The following is a 21380-nucleotide window of genomic DNA, read 5'->3' as shown; positions in this document are numbered from 1 at the left end:
ATTGCAGCATGCCAGGCCTCCCTGTCCTTCACCAACTCCCGGAGTTCACTCAGACTCACGTCCATCGAGTCTGTGATGCCATCCAGCCATCTCATCCTCTGTCGTCCCCTTCTTCTCCTGCCCCCAATCCCTCCCAGCATCAGAGTCTTTTCCAATGAGTCAGCTCTTCGCATGAGGTGGCCAAAGTACTGGAGTTTCAGCTTTAGCATCATTCCTTCCAAAGAACACCTAGGACTGATCTCCTTTAGGATGGACTAGTTGGATCTCCTTGCAGTCCATGGGGCTCTCAAGAGTCTTCTCCAACACCACAGTTCAAAAGCATCAATTCTTCAGCACTCAGCTTTCTTCACAGCCCAACTCTCACATCCATACATGACCACTGGAAAAACCATAGCCTTGACTAAACGGACCTTTGTTGTCAAAGTAATGATCACTGAGGAAGGCTTTCTTATCTTTCCTTGCTATTCTTTGGAACTCTGCATTCATATGCTTATATCTTTCCTTTTCTCCTTTGTTTTTCTCTTCTCTTCTTTTCACAGCTATTTGTAAGGCCTCCCCAGACAGCCATTTTGCTTTTTTGCATTTCTTTTCCATGGGGATGGTCTTGATCCCTGTCTCCTGTACAATGTCATGAACCTCAGTCCATAGTTCATCAGGCACTCTATCTATCAGATCTAGTCCCTTAAATCTATTTCTCACTTCCACTGTATAATCATGAGGGATTTTGTTTAGGTCATACCTGAAGGGTCTAGTGGTAGACCTTTCCCTACTTTCTTCAATTTAAGTCTGAATTTGGCAATAAGGAGTTCATGATCTGAGCCACAGTCAGCTCCCAGTCTTGTTTTTGCTAACTGTATAGAGCTTCTTCATCTTTGGCTGCAAAGAATATAATCAGTCTGATTTTGGTGTTGGCCATCTGGTGATGTCCTTGTGTAGAGTCTTCTCTTGTGTTGTTGGAAGAGGGTGTTTGCTATGACCAGTGCGTTCTCTTAGCAAAACTCTATTAGCCTTTGCCCTGCTTCATTCTGTATTCCAAGGCCGAATTTGCCTGTTACTGCAGGTGTTTCTTGACTTCCTACTTTTGCATTCCAGTCCCCTAAAAGGAAAAGGGCATCTTTTTTGGGTGTTAGTTCTAAAAGGTCTTGTAGATCTTCATAAAACCATTCAACTTCAGCTTCTTCAGTGTTACTGGTTGGGGCATAGACTTGGATTACTGTGATATTGAATGGTTTGCCTTGGAAACAAACAGAGATCATTCTGTCGTTTTTGAGACTGCATCCAAGTACTGCATTTCGGACTCTTGTTGACCGTGATGGCTACCCATTTCTTCTAAGGGATTCCTGCCCGCAGTAGTAGATATGGTCATCTGAGTTAAAGTCACCAATTCCAGTCCATCTTAGTTCTCTGATTCCTAGAATGTCGACGTTCACTCTTGCCATCTCCTGATTGACCACTTCCAATTTGCCTTGATTCATGGACCTAACATTCCAGGTTCCTATGCAATATCGCTCTTTACAGCATCGGACCTTGCTTTTATCACTAGTCACATCCACAACTGGGTATCGTTTTTACTTTGGCTCCATCCCTTCATTCTTTCTGGAGTTATTTCTCCACTGATCTCCAGTAGCATACTGGGCACCTACCGACCTGGGGAGTTCCTCTTTCAGTATCCTATCATTTTGCCTTTTCATACTGTTCATGGGGTTCTCAAGGCAAGAATACTGAAGTGGTTTGCCATTCTCTTCTCCAGTGGACCACATTCTGTCAGACCTCTCCACCATGACCCGCCCGTCTTAGGTGGCCCCACAGGGCATGGCTTAGTTTCATTGAGTTAGACAAGGCTGTGGTCCTAATGTGATTAGATTGACTAGTTTTCTGTGTGTATGGTTTTAGTGTGTTTGCCCTCTGATGCCCTCTGGCAACACCTACTGTCTTACTTGGGTTTCTCTTACCTTGGACGTGGGGTATCTCTTCATGGCTGCTCCAGCAAAGCGCAGCCATTGCTCCTTACCTTGGACGAGGGGTATCTCCTCACCGCCGCCCCTCCTGACCTTAAACATGGAGTAGCTCCTCTCGGCCCTCTGTGACTGGATGCAGTTGTGCAGCCGTCTAGAATCTGTATCTCTAAGTATCTGGTTTATATCTTTTAAATGTCTTAATGTAATTAAATGTAACATTAACAGTAAAACTTGGTGTAACAGTGTAACTAATTAACATTAAAAGTTAATATTCTCAGTGCTTTCCAGGAGCCAGGAAGAGAATGGGGAGTGAATTGTCTGATTGACAAGTACAGGGTTTTCTTTTGAGGTGATGGAAATAATTTTATAACTTGATATAGGTGGTGATGGCATACCATTGTAAACTTACTAAATGACAATGAATTTTACACTTTAAAATAGTTATTTTTATGTTGGGAGAATTTCACATCAATTGAAAAATGCCTTACGCACATATAAGAAGCAGAATTGTGTCAGGGCCTTGAAAAGGACCAAATTACCATACGAATTAAGGAAAAGTCTTCCCTCTTCGGAGTGCTTTCAGGTATATTTATCCATTTGAGACTCAAAGCTTAAAAATTCTTTGCTATTTAAGATATTTTTAATTAATTTTTAAAATCAATTAATTTACTTAGCCACATTGGGTCTTAGTTTTGATGGCAGGATCTTCACTGGGTCATGCAGGATCTTTGATTTAGATGCACAGACTCTCAAGTTAGGGCAGTTGAGCTCAGTAGGTACTTCCCATTTTATAGGATCTTAGTTCCCTGACTAGGGATTGAACCCAAGTCCTGCATTGCAAGGCAGATTGTTAAGCACTGGACTATCAGGGAAGTCCCAAGATATTTTTAATTAACTTTTTAAAAATTTTGGCTGTACTAGTCTTCCTTGTGGTGAGCGGGGGCTTAGTTGCCCTGCAGCGTGTGTGCATGTGTGCTCAGTTGCTCAGTCTGTCCATCTGACTCTTTGCAACCCCTGTGTCATTGGAAAATGGATTCTTAACCACTGGAGCCCCAAGGAGGTCCCTCTAATTATGTGGTTAGATTGTTTAAGTTTAAAAAAAAAAGTTTTTTAAAGATGGTAATATTCCTGCGTGTTTTTATTTTGTTACTTACACTACTTTCACCAAGTCAACAAACCTAAATGGCTGTTTACTCTATGCCTGGCCCTTTGCTATGTGCTAGGTATGTGTTGGAGAAGACCCTTGAGAGTCCCTTGGACTGCGAGGAGATCCAACCAGTCCATTCTAAAGGAAATCAGTCCTGAGTGTTCATTGGAAGGACTGATGCTGAAGCTGAAACTCCAATACTTGGGCCACCTCATGCGAAGAGTTGACTCATTGGAAAAGACTCTGATGCTGGGAGGGATTGGGGGCAAGAGGAGAAGGGGATGACAGAGGATGAGATGGCTGGATGGCATCACCGACTAGATGGACATGAGTTTCAGTGAACTCTGGGAGTTGGTGATGGACAGGGAGGCCTGGCGTGCTCTGATTCATGGGGTTGCAAAGAGTCAGACACGACTGAGTGACTGAACTGAACTGACCTGAGGGATGTAAAAGTGATCCAGGCATAGTTCCTGTCTTCAAGGTATATTTGTAGTCCATTAATATAATGGTGTAAGTATAGCAGTACAGTACTACACAGAGAGGTATGGTGTTAGCACAGAGCAGATGATTCACTCTGCCTAAACAGGTGTGTCAGGGAATGTAAAATCACTCTAAGTAGTAGTGTTAGTTGCTCAGTCGTGTTTGACTCTTTGAGATCCCATGGACTGTAGCCCACCAGGCGCCTCTGTCCATGGGATTCTCCAGGCAAGAATACTGGAGTGGATTGCCATTCCCTTCTCCAGAGGATCTTCCCAACCCAGGGATCAAACCTGGGTCTCCTGCACTGCAGGCAGATTCTTTACCATTTGAGCTACAGGGAAGACCAAAATCACTCTAAAGTGGGGGTCAAATGGTAATTTAGTCCTTAGGGATGACTACTGCCAGGGCAGTAGAAGACAGCACAACCAGTAGAAAGTCCCAGAGAGATGGAAGTACTGTAGGTTTAGGAATTGCAGATACTTCAGCAAGGTTGAAAGAAAGTGTACATACTCAAAAGTGCAGTGCAAAGAGGGCTAGAAAGGGGCCTTTGTTAGTTGGGCTCTAAGCCAGGTTAGGGAGCTCAGGCCTGGTCATTTCCAATGGTTCTCAACATTGGCTGCAGCTGGGGAGTTTTAAAAAACACATCAGTGAATGGGCTTCTCCACCCAGAGGTTTCTGATTTAATTGGTTTGGGGAACAACCTAGCTTTAAGATTTTTAAATACTCCCTCAGTTCAGTCAGTTCAGTCTCTCAGTCGTTTCCGACTCTGCAACCCCATGAATTGCAGCACGCCAGGCCTCCCTGTCCATCACCATCTCCTGGAGTTCACTGAAACTCAGTCCATCGAGTCTGTGATGCCATCCAGCCATCTCATTGTCTGTCGTCCCCTTCTCCTCCTGCCCCCAATCCCTCCCAGCATCAGAGTCTTTTCCAATGAGTCATCTCTTCTCATGAGGTGGCCAAAGTACTGGAGTTTCAGCTTTAGCATCATTCCTTCCAAAGAAATCCCAGGGCTGATCTCCTTTAAAGTGGACTAGTTGGATCTCCTTGCAGTCCAAGGGACTCTCAAGAGTCTTCTCCAACACCACAGTTCAAAAGGATCAATTCTTCGGCACTCAGCTTTCTTCACAGTCCAACTCTCGCATCCATATGTGACTACTGGAAAAACCATAGCCTGGACTAGACAGACCTTTGTTGGCAAAGTAATTAATCACGATGGTATGATCACTCACCTAGAGCCAGACATCCTGGAATGTGAAGTCAAGTGGGCCTTAGAAAGCATGACTACGAACAAAGCTAGTGGAGGTGATGGAATTCCAGTGGAGCTCTTTCAAATCCTGAAAGATGATGCTGTGAAAGTGCTGCACTCAATATGCCAGCAAATTTGGAAAACTCAGCAGTGGCCACAGGACTAGAAAAGGTCAGTTTTCATTCCAATCCCAAAGAGAGGCAATGCCAAAGAATGCTCAAACTACCACACAATTGGACTCATCTTACACGCTAGTAAAGTAATGCTCAAAATTCTCCAAGCCAGGCTTCAGCAATATGTGAACCGTGAACTTCCAGATGTTCAAGCTGGTTTTAGGAAAGGCAGAGGAACCAGAGATCAAATTGCCTATATCCGCTGGATCATGGAAAAAGCAAGAAAGTTCCAGAAAAACGTCTATTTCTGCTTTATTGACTATGCCAAAGCCTTTGACTGTGTGGATCACAATAAACTGTGGGAAATTCTGAAAGAGATGGGAATACCAGACCACCTGACCTGCCTCTTGAGAAGCCTATATGCAGGTCAGGAAGCAACAGTTAGAACTGGACATGGAACAATAGACTGGTTCCAAATAGGAAAAGAAATACGTCAAGGCTGTATGTTGTCACCCTGCTTATTTAACTTCTATGCAGAAGACATCATGCGAAATGCTGTGCTGGAAGAAGCACAAGCTGGAATCAAGATTGCCGGGAGAAATATCAATAACCTCAGATACGCAGATGACACCACCCTTATGGCAGAAAGTGAAGAGGAACTAAAAAGCCTCTTGATGAGAGTGAAAGAGGAGAGTGAAAAAGTTGGCTTAAAGCTCAGCATTCAGAAAACGAAGATCATGGCATCTGGTCCCATCACTTCATGGGAAATAGATGGGGAAACAGTGGAAAAAGTGTCAGACTTTATTTTGGGGGGGCTCCAAAATCACTGCAGATGGTGATTGCAGCCATGAAATTAAAAGATGCTTACTCCTTGGAAGAAAAATTATGACCAACCTAGGTGAGTCCAAAATCACTGCCATCTGTGACTGTAGCCATAAGACGCTGCAGAAAGACACCTTGGAAGAAAAGCTATGACAAACCTAGACAGCATATTAAAAAGCAGAGACACCACTTTGCCCACAAAGGTCTATATAGTCAAAGCTATGGATTTTCCAGTAGTCATGTACAGATATGAGAGTTGGACCATAAAGAAGGCTGAGCACCAAAGAATCGATCCTTTCAAACTGTGGAGCTGGAGAAGACTCTTGAGAGTCCTTTGGACTACAAGGAAATCAAACCAGTCAATCCTAAAGGAAATCAATCCTGAATATTCATTGGAAGGTTTGATACTGAAACTGAAGTTCCAATACACTGGCCACCTGATGTGAAGAGCCAACTCAGCAGAAAAGATCCTAATGCTGGGAAAGATTAAGGGCAAGAGGAGAAGGGGGTGACAGGATTTGTTGGTTGGATGGCATCACCGACTCAATGGACATGAGTTTGAGCAAGCCCCAGGAGATGGTGAAGGACAGGGAAGCCTGGCATACCTGCAATCCATGGGGTTGCCAAGAGTCAGACATGACTTAGCAACTGAACAGCAACAACAGGTGAGTACCTAAGGTGAGAATCAGTGGTATATAGGTCACGGGGGCGCCACTAAAGTGTTTTGTTTCTAATATTTATTTAATTTAGACTGTGCTGGGTCTTGGCTGCAAGGCTTCCCAAGTGCATGGAAAAGAATCCACCTGCCAGTGCAGGAGATGCAGGTTCAGTCCCTGGGTTGGGAAGATCCTCTGGAGAAGAAAATGGCAACCCTCTCCAGTATCCTTGCCAGGAAAATTCCATGGACAGAGGAGCCTGGTGAGCTGCAGTCCATGGTGTTGCAAAGAGCCAGACATGACTGAGCTTGCACACAAGGCGGGGGTGGGGCTGGGGTGGGTGGGTAGTCTTAGTTGGGGCTCATGGGCTCTTCCATCTTTGTTGTGATATGCGGGACCCAGCATGAGAACACTTAGGTGCGGCATGTAGGATCTATATCCCTGACTAGGGATTAACATAGGCCCCCTGCTTTGGGAGCACGTAATCTTAGCCTCTGGACCACCCGGAAAGTCCCAAAGTGGTTTTTTAATTTTATGTGGATAAGGACAAAATCTGATGTGTATTTTAGAGCAGCAGTTCCTAAGTTGCCCAAAGGTAAGGATTACCTGAGACACTTGACTCCTAGGCCCCACCCTTGACCCAAGGAATGAAATCTTCAGGAGAAGAACTTAGGAATTTTGTTAATCTCTGTTTCAAGTGATATTTAACCTCAAGCAAGTCAGAGACGTTTCTGGCAGTGTTTCTCAAATTTTAAGAGCATAGAAATCACCAGGACACATGTATACCTGTGGCGGATTCATTTTGATACTTGGCAAAACTAATACAATTATGTAAAGTTTAAAAAAAAAAAAATGCAGTCTGGTGTTGGGTCTGAGATTTTGCTTTTTTAACAAGCTCTTACCTAACACCAGTGCTGTTAGGCCAAGGACTGTGCTTTGAATAACAAGTTTTAGAAATCTGGAAGCTATGTGGAGGACTGATTAGAGGATGTTTAGCCTGATGAGAGACAAGTTAGTCATTTTTAACTTGGTAAATTTTACCACCTTCAGGGACATTGGCAATGACATTTTTGCATTTTGGTTTGTCACAACTGGGTATGAGAGGTGGTGCCCAGTAGGTAGCTAGCAGACAGGAGCCAAAGATGCTGCTAAACATCCTACACTGTACTGGGCAGGCTCACAATAAAGAATTATCCAGCCCTAGTATCAGTGCCAATCCCTGAATTAAGTAAACTTTTACCTGGGCAAGAAGAGCTCTGTGTTTTAATGTCCTAGTAGTGGAGATAGAAAAGAAACCACCAAGGGTTACCCCACTGAGCAGGTATGGAGTCCTAGTCAGTGATGGCTTCATAAAGAAGATGACTTTCCAGGGAGGATTCATCGTAATAGATTCCAGGTGGAATAACTAATAACACACGTGGGATTATTTGGTGTTGATGATAGATCCTTAATATGTTGAAGAAAATGTTCCTGAGGTTTCAGATTCTACCTGTGTCAGTGGTTCCATCACATTTTCCCATGAATCACCTTTGCAGGTTTATTAACTATGCAGATTTAAAGTGTAGTACACAAACAGCTTTGTTAAGCATCCCAGGCTGCTATTCTTACCCAGGAAGCTCAGAAGGTACCAGTCTAATGATCAGAAATACAGAGATCTGGGTTCAAACATCTGCTCTGGCACTGTCTCACCAAACCAAGTGGAACTTAATTGCTTACTCACCTCAGTTAGGTCACCATCACTTCAGGAAATAATTATGGAAAATAACATTCATTGTAGAAAACAGATTATATATAAGCAAAAAAATAAAAACTATATTCCCACCAACCAGAGGTCACCTTTTCAAATTTAAAAAACATTGTTTTTTCACATGAGGAAATTGTATAAATCTTGTTTTATACTATGATGAATTTTTCCCAGCTTCATTGAGGTATAATTTACATAGAATAAAATATACCCATCTTAAGTGTACAGTTTGATGAATTTTAGTAATTATGTATGATTGTATAACTACCACCACAATCTTCATCATACTGTGCTTTGCTTTATTGATTTTTACAGATAATTGCTTTTTTTTTTTTTTTAACAAATTGAAAGTTTGTGGCAACTCTGCATCAAGCAAGTCTTTTGGACTTTTGCAACAGTATTTGCTCCTTTTGAATTAGAGTTTTCATCTTTTCCAGATATATGCCCAGGAGTGGGATTGCTGAATCACATGGCAACTCTATTTTTAGTTTTTTAAGGAACCTCCATATTGTTTTCCATAATGACTGTGCTTCAGTGACCTCTTGATGTGAATCTTCCTAGACTTTTTTTCAGTGAATTTATTATGTATTTTTAAAGTATTAATAAAAATGGATCATATATGTAACTTCATATATCCTTTTTGGTGGTGGTGGTTTAGTTGCTAAGTCGTGTCCGACTCTTGTGATCCCATGGACTGTAATCTGCCAGTCTCCTCAGTCCATAGTATTGTCCAAGCAAGAATACTGGAGTGGGTTGCCATTTCCTTCTCCAGGGGATCTTCCCAGCCCAGGAATCAAACCCGGGTCTCCTGCATTGCAGGCAGATTCTGTACCTATTGAGCCATGAGGGAAGACTATATCCTTTTTGCAATGTCTAAGTTTTACCTCTCTGACAGTATTAATGCTTGTGTTCCAAAGGATTATTATTATTTTTTTAGTATTCGTTTGACTGCTTTGAGTCTTAGTAGCGGCACATAGGGTTTTCATTGTGTCATTCAGGATCTGTTCACTGTGACACACGGATTCTTTACTTGTGGTGTGTGAGCTCCAGAGCAGGCAGCCAGTGAATTATTTATGTTATCGTCAAACAAGGAAAGATTAGCACAGTCACTGCAGCCACTGCAGGAGGTGTTCTCGACAAGATGAAGCACAACATTCTGGACCACTATTCTCAGGCCAGTGAGTACTCAGCCAAATATATCAGGAACTGCATCACCAGTTTAGTGCAAGACCAGACAAGTACTTCACTCTGGGGCTCCCCTCTGGGAGCACCCCCACTTGGCTGCTACAAGAAGCTGATTGAGTACTATAAGAATGAAGACCTGTCCTTACAATATTGAAGACTTTCAACATGGATGAGTATGTGGGCCTTCCTTGAGACCACTGGGAGAGTTACCACTCCTTCATGTGAGACACCTTCCTCAAACACATTGACATCCTCCCAGAAAACACCCAAATTCTGGATGGGAATGCAGTTGGCCTACAGGCTGAGTGTAATGCCTTTGAAGAGACAATCAAGGCTGCAGGTAGGGATTGAGCTGTTTGTTGGAGGGATGGGCCTTGATGAACACATTGCCTTTTACAAGTCAGGCTCCAGTCTGTTGTCCAGGACCCATGTGAAGATGCTGGCCGTGGACACCATCCTGGCCAGTGCTAGGTTCTTCAGTGGTAATCTCACCAAGGTGCCCACCATGGCCCTGACAGTGGGCATGGGCACTGACTGTCATGGGTGCTAGAGAGGTGGTGATCCTTATCACAGGGTTCACAAGGTGTTTGCTCTGCACAAGGCCATTGAGGAGGGAGTGAACCATCTGTGGACCATGTTTGTCTTCCCACAGCATCCCCACATGGTACTTATGTGTGATGAGGATGCCACCCTGGAGATGAAAGTGAAGATTGTCAAGTATTTCAGAGATTTAAAGCTTGTTCATAACAAGTTGGTGGACCCCCTGTGCAATATCAAAGAGAAAGAAACAGAGAAAAGCCAGCCTTTTAAGAAGCCATACACTGATTAGCTGATGCTACTTGTAGTCTCAAGGACCTCACTGGGACAGGTGGGTCTCTCTGAAGATTGTCTTTAGGAGGACAGAATTGTTTTTCTTTAATCTAGTATGGTTACTAGCTAAATGGGTGAACTTGTTCTTGGTGGTGCAGTGTGGAGTCTAGTCATGGAATTCAGCTAATTTATAATTTAATCAGAAAAAAAATCACTACATAATTTTGATGTTTGCCCCACAGATTCGGGGTTTTTAACTTTTTATTGTGCCTCTAACACTGTTCATGTGTACAATATACTCCCGTCAGGAATGTCTATCATTACATGCACTGATTCTCAATTGAGAGGGAGCTTGGGGCTTATGTGTATTGGACAAAACCTCTTTGGAAAGTCTTAAAAGCCTGTGTTCCTGCCCCTTGTTTTAGAATCATTGTTCCGGATCAAGGAACAAACTCAATGTCTAAAATCAGTGTAAGGCAGCAGTCCCTTTAGTCAGTAACATGTGCCATGGGACGAAAACTCTCCCTCACTGTTTTTCCCCAGCTAGGAAAACTTTGCCCAGCTGTTTTTTTCTGCTCTCTCAGTTGGCCTTTTCATGAACTCAGAGGCCTCCTTGAGAGAGGATTCGGGTGGGTGGGGCTAAAGAGAAGGCTTTTGCCTATGAACTCAGTGCCTCAAGTGGCCCAGCCTCATCAGACTCCTATCTCTCAGGGACGCTCCAGCACCAGGAGAAAGGCAGAGATCCTGTGTTTTGTTCCAAGGTCTCACTATGGTGCCTCTCTTATATACACTCATTCATATGTAGGAAGTTCATGGGGGCAACAGACACAACCAAGATTCAATGTTATGTTGAGCCAGGGGTATGGGGTCAGGGGAAATAGCTCAATTATGAGTTTAGAAACAATACCAGAGATACGTGTTTTCTGTGTCCCTAAGAGTTACAATACCAGAGATACGTGTTTTCTGTGTCCCTAAGAGTTGACCGCCAAGAAATATATCAAGTGCTTCTACAGTCGTCTAATATCCTTTCTCCACTTAAAATGTTCTGCCCTTCTAACCTCCTGGGTCTGTGTGGTGTGGTCTGATGTTCCCAGAACATCAGGAAGTACACTTTTGCCCCGTTACCCTTCACTCCTTGTTCACAGGATGAGTCTATCGCTCTGCCTTCCATTCCCTCTTATGTCTTGATGGTCTAGATGCTGCCTTCTCCTCCTCCCAGTGTTTGTGTCTGTTTGAAGTCGCTCCTGCCTCTATTTCTGGAAAGGTCTTTCAGAGCCTGGCTCAGGCTTTAACTGCTGTGTTTGGTACCAGCGTTTCCTTTTTAGCTTTTATACGTGATTGTGCTTTCCTTCTGTTTTTTTGTTTTTGTTTCATTTTTAAAGTTTATTATTATAGATATATTTATTTTTGGCTGCACTGGGTCTTCGTTGCTGCATGTGGGCTTTCTCTAGTTGAGTCAAGTGGGGGCTGCTCTCTAGTTGCAGTGTGCAGGCTTCTCACTGTGGGGGCTTCTAATTGCAGTGGCTTCTGTTGTGGAGCACAGGCTCTAGGGCATTCAGGCTTCAGTGGTTGCAGCTCTCAGGCTCGGGAGCACAGGCTCAGTAGTTGTGGCGCATGGGCTTAGTTGCCCTGCAGTATGTGGAATCTTCTTCAACCAAGAATCGAACCCATGTCCCCTGCATTGGCAGATGGATTCTTAACCACTGGACCACCAGGGAAGTCCTGTCATTCTGTTTTAACCTAATGAATCAATGGACTTATTTTACAGTGCGATATTTTCTATTAAATCTAGTACTTTCAAGGAAAAAATAAAGATTTAAAAGGTTTTAGATTTATTTCTTTGTTGAATTTGTTTTAGATACTGGCATTTGCAATAAATTTAGTGAGTCTAATGTTTGCAAAGTTAAGAATTAGACACTATTTAATCTATAATATTATGATGCAAGTTGGCTAAAATACGAGATATTGATTACATAATGGAGTACCCCTTACTCCCTTACTTCATTTGGGTCTCTGCTGCAAGTTGGCTAAAATACGAGATATTCATTATATAGTGGAGTACCTCTTACTTCATTACTTCATTTGGGTCTCTGCTCAAGTGTCAGGTCATAGCACTTCCCAGCCTTTCCTATACTCTTACTTAGCATGTTTTCTTTTTCTTCCCAGAATGTATAATCTACTCATTTGTTATCTGAATCTACCACTAGTGAATGAAGCACCATGTAGGGGGAACATTTTTTCTGTAGTTTTCCCAGAGGATAGAATGACGCGTTGAAGGAAGTATGGACTCAACATTTGCTGAATTAGGGAACTGAAGAAAGAGGCTTAGTGATGCTTTCTCTGTTGTTGTTTTTTTTGGTGGTTTTCTTGGCCTCTTGGCATGTGGGATGTTAGTTCCCCAAACCAGGGGTTGAACTCTCACCCCACACGCCCCCCACTGCAGTGGAAACATAGAGTCTTAACCACTGGACCACCAGGAAAGTCCCCAGGTTGCTTTTTATAATAATTATATCTCACATGTACTAAGCACGTACATACTACAATGAACAAGGGGGCATATTTGTTGTTGTTCAGCCACTAAGTCACGTCCAATTCTTTGTGACTGCAGCCACGAAATTAAAAGACACTTACTCCTTGGAAGAAAAGCTATGACCAACCTAGACAGCATGTTAAAAAACAGAGACATTACTTTGCCAACAAAGGTCCACATAGTCAAAGCTATGGTTTTTCCAGTAGTCATGTATGGATATGAGAGTTGGACCATAAAGAAGGCTGAAAACCGAAGAATTGTTGCTTTTGAACTGTGGTGTTGGAGAAGACTCTTGAGAGTCCCCTGGACTGCAAGGAGATCAAACCAGTCAATTCTCAAGGAAATCAGTCCTGAATATTCATTAGAAGGACTGATGCTGAAGCTGAAGCTCCAGTACTTTGGCTATCTGATGCAGAGAGCTGACTCATTAGAAAGAGACCCTGATGCTGGGCAAGATTGAAGGCAGGAGAAGAAGGGGACAAGAGAGGATGAGACAGTTGGATGGCATCAACGGACTTGAGTTTGAGCAAGCTCCAGGAGATGGTGAAGGACAGTGGAGCCTCGCATGCTGCAGCCCGTGGGGTCACACAGAGTCAAACATGACTGAGTGACTAAACAATGTAATAAGTGAGTGACAAAATGTACTAAGCATTTTCTGTGTGCCACACCAAATTCCCATAAAACCTTACAACAAAACTGTTTACAGAGGAGGAAATTAAAGAGAGTATGTAACTTGCCCAAGGTCACAAGATTCAAACCCAAGCACTCTGGTTCTATAGTCCCACTTTTTAAAAATTCAATGAAATCGGGGGTTTTGTGTGGTAACATATGGATAACATAAAACTGATCATTTAATCATTTTAAGTATACAGTTTACTGGCATTAACATTCATGTTGTACAGCCAATCTCCAGAACTACTTCATCTTGCAAAACTGTAACTTTATACCCATTAAACAACAGCTCCCTTTTCCCTGTCCCTCCCTGCCCCTAGCAACCACCATTCTACTTTCTGTTTCTCTTATTTTGACTACTTTAGATGCTTCACCTAGGTGAAATCATACAGTACTTTTTCTTTTCTGATTGGCTTATTTCACTTAGCATAATATCCTCTGGGTTCATGCATGTTGTAGCATGTGTCAGGATTTCCTTCTTTCTAAAGATGAGTAAATATGCCATTATGTATACTGGCATACATATTTTGTTTATCCATTCACCCTTGGATGGACTGCAGCCCAATTCTAATCTGTAAACTTTTCAAAACTGTGTCTTTTGATATTAATCTTGAGGTGACAGATTGTGGGAAGTACCAACTGTCTAAGCTTCTCTTTCTTCTGTGGGAAACATTTTTACTTCTTCTTTCTGTTTTGGAACAGATCTTCTCACCCCCATCACACACACAGGAAATTCAACTTGTTGAAACCTTTCCATCCAAAAAGTTGCTCACAACAAATATTTGGGGATGGAGAGGGGTTGTTCAGTGGTCCAGTAACAATCTTCTCCCTTCAGTCCTTCACTTCCAAACCCTCTCTCCCAGTTGCCTCTTGGGAGCCCTAGATTCCTTGCCTTTATTACATGTTCCCTAAATTTCCTACTTTACCATCAGCTTTCACCAACATCCTGAAAATTGAGTCAGGTTGGCACTGAAAAGGGTCTTTTTCTCCAAGGAACCCTGCTCTCCTGCTCAGAATCCAGTGCCAGCTTATTCCCAGATACTCAGAGCACACTAGATGGGAGAATGTTCAGTGCCCTAAAGCTGCCTCACATGCAAATTATACTTCTAATTAGTAGGGAAAATTGATGTTTTCTCAGTCTTTTGAAAATATGTGAATAAGAGCATCTTACTGTTTTGTTTTCAGTTGTGTTTGTTTATTTTGGCTGCAGCATGTGGGATCTTAGTTCCCTGACCAAGAATCGAACCCTCATTCCCTGCATTGAAAGTGGGGAGTCTTAGCCACTGGACCACCAGGGAAGTCCCCCAAATAAGAGTATCTTAAACATTACTATGTGTATTGGCATACTCTAACTCACAATATAGGAAAACACAATACAGTAAGTCCCCTACAGATGAACAAGTTCCATTCCAAGAGTGTGTTTGCAAGTCCAATTTGTTCATAAGTCCAACAAAGTTAGCCTAGATACCCAACTAACATAATTGACTATATAGTACTATACTGTAAATAGGTTTATAATACTTTTCACACAAATAATACATAAAAAACAAAGACAAAAAATAAAACATTTTAATCTTACAGTACAGTACCTTAAAAAGTACAGTAGTACAGTACAGCACCTGGCAGCACCTGGCACAGAGGGGCTGGCATCCAGTGGACAGGCAAGAAGAGTTACGGACTGGAGGAGGGAGAGGGTGGGAGATGGTAGAGCTGAAGGATCATCAGCAAAAAGAGGAGGGCAAGCTGCAATATCACTCACGCTTGACACTGATGGCACAGGTTCTGGTTCCTTGCTGGATTCAGCTCTATCTACCCACTTGACATGAGTTTGAGTAAGCTCTGGGAGTTGGTGATGGACAGGGAATCCTAGAGAGCTGCAGGTCACAGGGTCACAAAGAGTCGGACACGACTGAGCGAATGAACCCGCTTGAAAAAATGGTCCAGTGATGACTGGGTCAAAGTGAAAGTGAAGTCGCTCAGTTCTGTCCAACTCTTTGCAACCCTGTGGACTGTAGCCCACCAGGCTCCTCCTTCCATGGGATTCTCCAGGCTAGAATACTGGAGTGGGTTGCCGTTTCCTTCTCCAGGGGATTTTCCCAACCCAGGGATTGAACCCAGGTCTCCCGCATTGCAGGCACACACTTTAACCTCTGAGCCACCTGGGAAGCCTGTGATGACTAGGTGTTGGCTCTTTTTTTCTCATTGTAGATGACATGGTAGCACTGGATTACATTTTGAATGGCTGCTGCATCCTTTGTGCACTGTTCTACATTCGGCTCCTGTGCCTCAGAAACTAACAGTGCCTCCTCAAATAAGGAAAATCCCCTCACCATTTCCTGTGTCATGAATCGCTTCCATTCTTCAGTTACTACTTCTTCCTCTTGTTTCTATTCGTCCTTCCTCTGGGCCTCCAATTCCATCAGGCCTTCATTAGTAAGCTCTTCGTGTTGCACAGAAAGTTCCATTATTTTCACTTGGTGCTTCTTAGCAATACCAGCCACATCACCACTCCTTTTCGCTTGCTTACAGACATCCTGGGCTTGAAATGAAAATATTGTACTACTATACTCATCTCACACGCTAGTAAAGTAATGCTCAAAATTCTCCAAGCCAGGCTTCAGCAATACGTGAACCATGAACTTCCAGATGTTCAAGCTGGTTTTAGAAAAGGCAGAGGAACCAGAGATCAAATTGCCAACATCCGCTGGATCATCAAAAAAGCAAGAGTTCCAGAAAAACATCTATTTCTGCTTTATTGACTATGCCAAAGCCTTTGACTGTGGATCACAGTAAACTGTGGGAAATTCTGAAAGAGATGGGAATACCAGACCACCTGACCTGCCTCTTGAGAAACCTGTATGCAGGTCAGGAAACAACAGTTAGAACTGGACATGGAACAACAGACTGGTTCCAAATAGGAAAAGGAGTACGTCAAGGCTGTATATTGTCACCCTGCTTATTTAACTTCTATGCAGAGTACATCATGAGAAATGCTGGACTGGAAGAAGCACAAGCTGGAATCAAGATTGCCGGGAGAAATCTCAACAACCTCAGATATGCAGATGACACCACCCTTATGGCAGAAAGTGAAGAGGAACTAAGAAGCCTCTTGATGAAAGTGAGAGAGGAGAGTGAAAAAGTTGGCTTAAAGCTCAGCATTCAGAAAACGAAGATCATGGCATCTGATCCCATCACTTCATGGGAAATAGATGGGGAAACAGTGGAAACAGTGTCAGACTTTATTTTTGGGGCTCCAAAATCACTGCAAATGGTGACTGCATCCATGAAATTAAAAGACGCTTACTCCTTGGAAGGAAAGTCATGACCAATCTAGATAGCATATTGAAAAGCAGAGATATTACTTTGCCAACAAAGGTCCGTCTAGTCAAGGCTATGGTTTTTCCAGTGGTCATGTATGGATGTGAGAGTTGGACTGTGAAGAAAGCCGAGCGCCGAAGAATTGATGCTTTTGAACTGTGGTGTTGGAGAAGACTCTTGAGAGTCCCTTGGACTGCAAGAAGATCCAACCAGTCCATCCTAAAGGAGACCAGTCTTGGGTGTTCATTGGAAGGACTAATGCTGAGGCTGAAATTCCAATACTTTGGCCACCTCATGTGAAGAGTTGACTCAATGGGAAAGACTCTGATGCTGGGAGGGATTGGGGGCAGGAGAAGGGGATGACAGAGGAGATGGCTGGATGGCACACCGACTCGATGGACATGAGTTTGAGTGAACTCCAGAAGTTGGTGATGGACAGGGAGGCCTGGCGTGCTGCGATTCATGGGGTCGCAAAGAGTTGGACATGACTTAGCGACTGAACTGAACTGAACTGATTTTTTTAAAGTCTTTATTGAATCTGCTATAACATTGCTTCTCTTTTACATTTTGTTTTTTTTTTCACCACGAGGCATGTTGGATTTTAGCTCCCTGAGTAGGGATCAAACCCAAACCCCTTGCATTGGAAGATGAAGTCTTAAGCACTGGACTACCAGGGAAGTTCCAGGTTTACATCTTTGAAAGTTTGCAGTTTGAAGGTTTATATGTAGGGAACTTATTATATATTTGTTTTTCAAATGCAACTCTAAAGACAACCATCCAATCCCACCCAGCTTATCAGCTCTAAAGTGAAAAGTGAAAGAAAAGTGAAAGTGTTAGTTGCTTAGTTGTGTCTGACTCTCTGAAACCCCATGCCTCTAGCCCATCAGGCTCCTCTGTCCATGGAATTCTCCAGGCAAGAATACTGGAATAGGTAGCCATTCCCTTTTATAGGGGATCTTCCCGATCCGGGGATTGAACCCAGGTCTCCTGCATTGCAGATGGATTCTTTACTATCTGAGCCACGAGGGAGGCCCCACCTCCCCTTAATAAAAAATCTGAAACTATTTTCCTTGTCAATCACAGTATTTAACAACTCCCAAACACTAAAATGCCTTTAGACCTTCTTGAGATAGGGTAATGTTTTTAGATGAGAAGGATTACTATGTAACAGATACTTAACTTTGAGGAAAGAATATTTTTTAAAAGATCAAAGCCTTCCTTAACATTTGAATTAATATGTACTTTTAAAATATGATAGATGATAAATGTATATTTATTATATGATATATTATCATATGATAATGTAACAAATGATAAATATAAATGATAGCACACTTAGAATGGAGAAATAGACAAGTATGTATGAGACTTTATTCTGTATGGTATGCAATAGCACAAGGGTTCTTGGTTGTAACCAGCTCCATGGTTGTCAGAAGTTTGGGGCCCAAACATTGCGAACCACTAAATCAAAATGTCCGACCTCAGGACATCAACTCAGGAGTGGATATCACATAGTACAAGCATGTTGGAGGTGTGTATCAAGTCTGCTAGGGTTGCCATGACAATATACCATGGACTGGGTGGCTTAAACAACAAATTCATTTTCTCAACAGTTCTGGAGGCTGGAAAACCAAAATCAAGGTGCTAGCACAGTTAGTGTTACTGAACCAGGTCCATCTGCCCAATGTGCAGCAAGCAAAATACTGAAACGCCAAGGTTTACAGTCAAAGTTTATACATAAGACAGCCAAGTGAAGAGATGGGGGAACAAATCTCAGATCTGCCTCCCTGAAGGCAGAAGGACTGGAGTGCTTATGGGATAAGTAGGATGGTCTAAAAAGTGAGCAGGACACTGCAGAGCCCTCCTGAGTACAAACGCTCTTCCATGTCCCCCATTTCTCATTTGTAGGAAAAAGGTTTCAGCCTTCTAGATCTTCCCTGAGTTCCAAAGGGCAGATTCAAGCAATTACCTATTACAGAAATGAGGGAATGAAGAAACAAAGGAAAAGCAGTTAAATAGAAAAGTAATAACAAGAGTGCAGCAATATAAGAATCTCTTCCTCAAGAGATACACATAACAATCCAATACATATCTTGAGTTGTTTTTGTAGGAACTAAGTCTCCCCACCCAGGTGGAGGATGGTGACTTCATGTGGAGCACAAGATTCCTGGAATATAACCCATTACTTCACCATCCCCCCATCAGAAGAAAGCTATGCCCTCTGCAGCCCTCACCCAAAAGTTGGCTTTAAAAACTGTTCCCTAAAACCCCTTATCAGAGAGTTTGGGTCTTTTGAGCATGAGCTGCCCATACCCCATGTTTGGCACCTGCAATAAAAGCTGTACTTTTCATCATTCTGAAAGTGAAAGTGAAAGTCGCTCAGTCATGTCCAACTTTTGCGACCCCATGGACTATACAGTTCATGGAATTCTCCAGGCCAGAATACTGGAGTAGGTAGCTGTTTCCTTCTCCAGGGGATCTTCCCAACCCAGGGATTGAACCCAGGTCTCCTGCATTGCAGGTGGATTCTTTACCAGCTGAGCTACCAGGGAAGCCCTTTCATCACTACAACCAGGTGTTAATAAATTGGTTTTGCTGCACAGGAGGTAAGTGGACCCAAGTTCAGTTTGGTAACAGTCTTAGTTGTGGGATAAAAGTAGCTGGAGGTAGGGGGAAAGGTGACATAATAAATATTCTGCACAGGTGCTTCTGGGTCACATACAAAGACTTTATTAGAATATTAAGAATTGCAGTTCAGGAGACACAGATTTAGGTGAAAACCAAAAGAGTGCTCAGAAGAAGAAAATGAATCAGGCTTACATGGCAAAAATCACAAGGTTGTTAGGGTTTTGTGTTTAGGTGAGAATTGTCATTGACTCTGACATAAAGAAGCATTTGTTATTAAGGAATAGGCTGCCACGAGTTGTTTTGGGGTAAGGTCAATAAGTATCTTGCATTTCTGGCACATGTTCTGGATGCCTGTGTTAAGACAGCAATGGTCAAAAGTTCAGTTTCCCTCCAGGCTGAGATATGCACAAGTCCTGTTTCCTCAATGGCCTTTCAGCTCCATCTTAGTGACCTCTCTTAGCAATACCTACTCCATTTTGACTTTTCTTTCACATTTCCCCCCTTTTGATCAAGATCTTTCTTTGGGAGGCATCAATGATCAACCATCTGGTTATCTGACATCAGCATCAACTTCCCCTGTGCTGGGAAGGCTCTTCCCAGAAAGTCATGTCACACAGAGGAAGGAAAATGGTGTCTATGCGAAAGATATGGTTTTAGAAAGTTTATGGCCATATTTGAGCAACAAGGAGTAATCTAGGAAGTGAGACTTCAGAGGCACTCAAAATAATAAAAGTTCAAAAACCTTTATTAAGAAGAATCTTATTGGAGTGGTCAGTCATCTCCAGATGTCTAGCTATCATTATTCCTTTTAGTATTTCTCCAAGACCTGGTATTAGGTCGTTCATAGCAATTATTTATTTTTTCATATGACTTATTAATTGTATGACATTCAGCAGTTCTCAACCTTTTTAGCACCAGGGACCAGTTTTGTGATTATTCAAGTGCATTACACTTGTGCACTTTATTATTATTATTATTATTACATTAGCTCCACCTCAAATCATCAGGCATTAGATCCTGGAGGCTAGAGACTCCTGCATTAGATGGTCCATGTGGTCTGGAATCTTGGGAAAGCCGTTCACAACAGATTTCATCTGCTTCATTATCCTGACCTTTGTCTGATTAACTTTGCTTTCAGGTCTGTAGACTTGTTGTGACATCCAGGAAGGAGACGGTTCCTTCTTTAAATGAGAAACAGGAATCTATGAGTCAATGTCCTTAGGTTTAACAGCACAAATTTAGTTACCAATACCTGTCAAGGTCCCCTCCAACAAGGTTGGAAGACGTCACTGTTAAGGTGTCATTTCCAGTAGATACAGTCACCAGTCTGTTTTTTCCTGAAGGAGTGGATCTGAGATTAAGCAAAACGAAAGTCAGTGCTTTGGACCACAGAAGCTTAAATGATTAGTCATCATAAATGTGCTGTGGTAGGTAGAGTGCAAAGACAAAAAAAATTTAGTTTGCCAGGAAGCCAGGAAGTACCAAGCAGTTGTTTTGGTTTTCCTGTAGCCTCCACTGTTAATTTAATTTACATCCAGTGTTTACCTATCTTAATTTCTCTGATTCAGGAGCAGTCTGTTGCCATGTTACAAGATATCAGGATAGGAAAAGTCTGACAACGAGAGGTCAATTCTTCTGAAGAAGCAGAATGGATTTCATCTACAAATGCCACAATATTTACATATTCTGTTGCTGCTGCCTTTGCATGAAAGTCAGCTAGGACTTTCCCCTTATACTCAGTCCTTTTAGTGTGAGCTTCTATTTGATGACAGACAACATTTTATGTCAGGACATATCAGACTTCTAGGAATTTCACACAATTTCTTGAACACCTAAAACACATACCCACATAGACACAACATAAAGAAGGCTAAACATATTTTTGACAATTCTTCCCCTACAATTTAAGCATATCGAGTGCATCTAATTAGTTTAATATCTCTTCCTTTACAATGAGAGAGAATAAATCTTTGAGATCTCTGAAATATCTCTTATCTCAAGTTAGTTCTAAGTCAAAAAGAATTCATTTGGAATTTGATTTGGGGAAGTTTGTAAAAAATATCCAAAG

General features: G+C 42.4%; 1 pseudogene; it reads left to right on the top strand.

Annotated features, from left to right (window-relative positions):
- Window positions 1-9310: 9310 nt before the first annotated feature.
- Window positions 9311-10183, top strand: LOC102286384 (glucosamine-6-phosphate isomerase 1 pseudogene; annotated as a pseudogene).
- Window positions 10184-21380: the final 11197 nt, after the last annotated feature.

The sequence above is a fragment of the Bos mutus genome, chromosome 13 (assembly GCF_027580195.1).
Source record: "Bos mutus isolate GX-2022 chromosome 13, NWIPB_WYAK_1.1, whole genome shotgun sequence".
Lineage (NCBI taxonomy): Eukaryota > Metazoa > Chordata > Mammalia > Artiodactyla > Bovidae > Bos > Bos mutus.
Note: the sequence above shows the minus strand (reverse complement) of the source record. Positions and strands in the feature narration are given on the sequence as shown.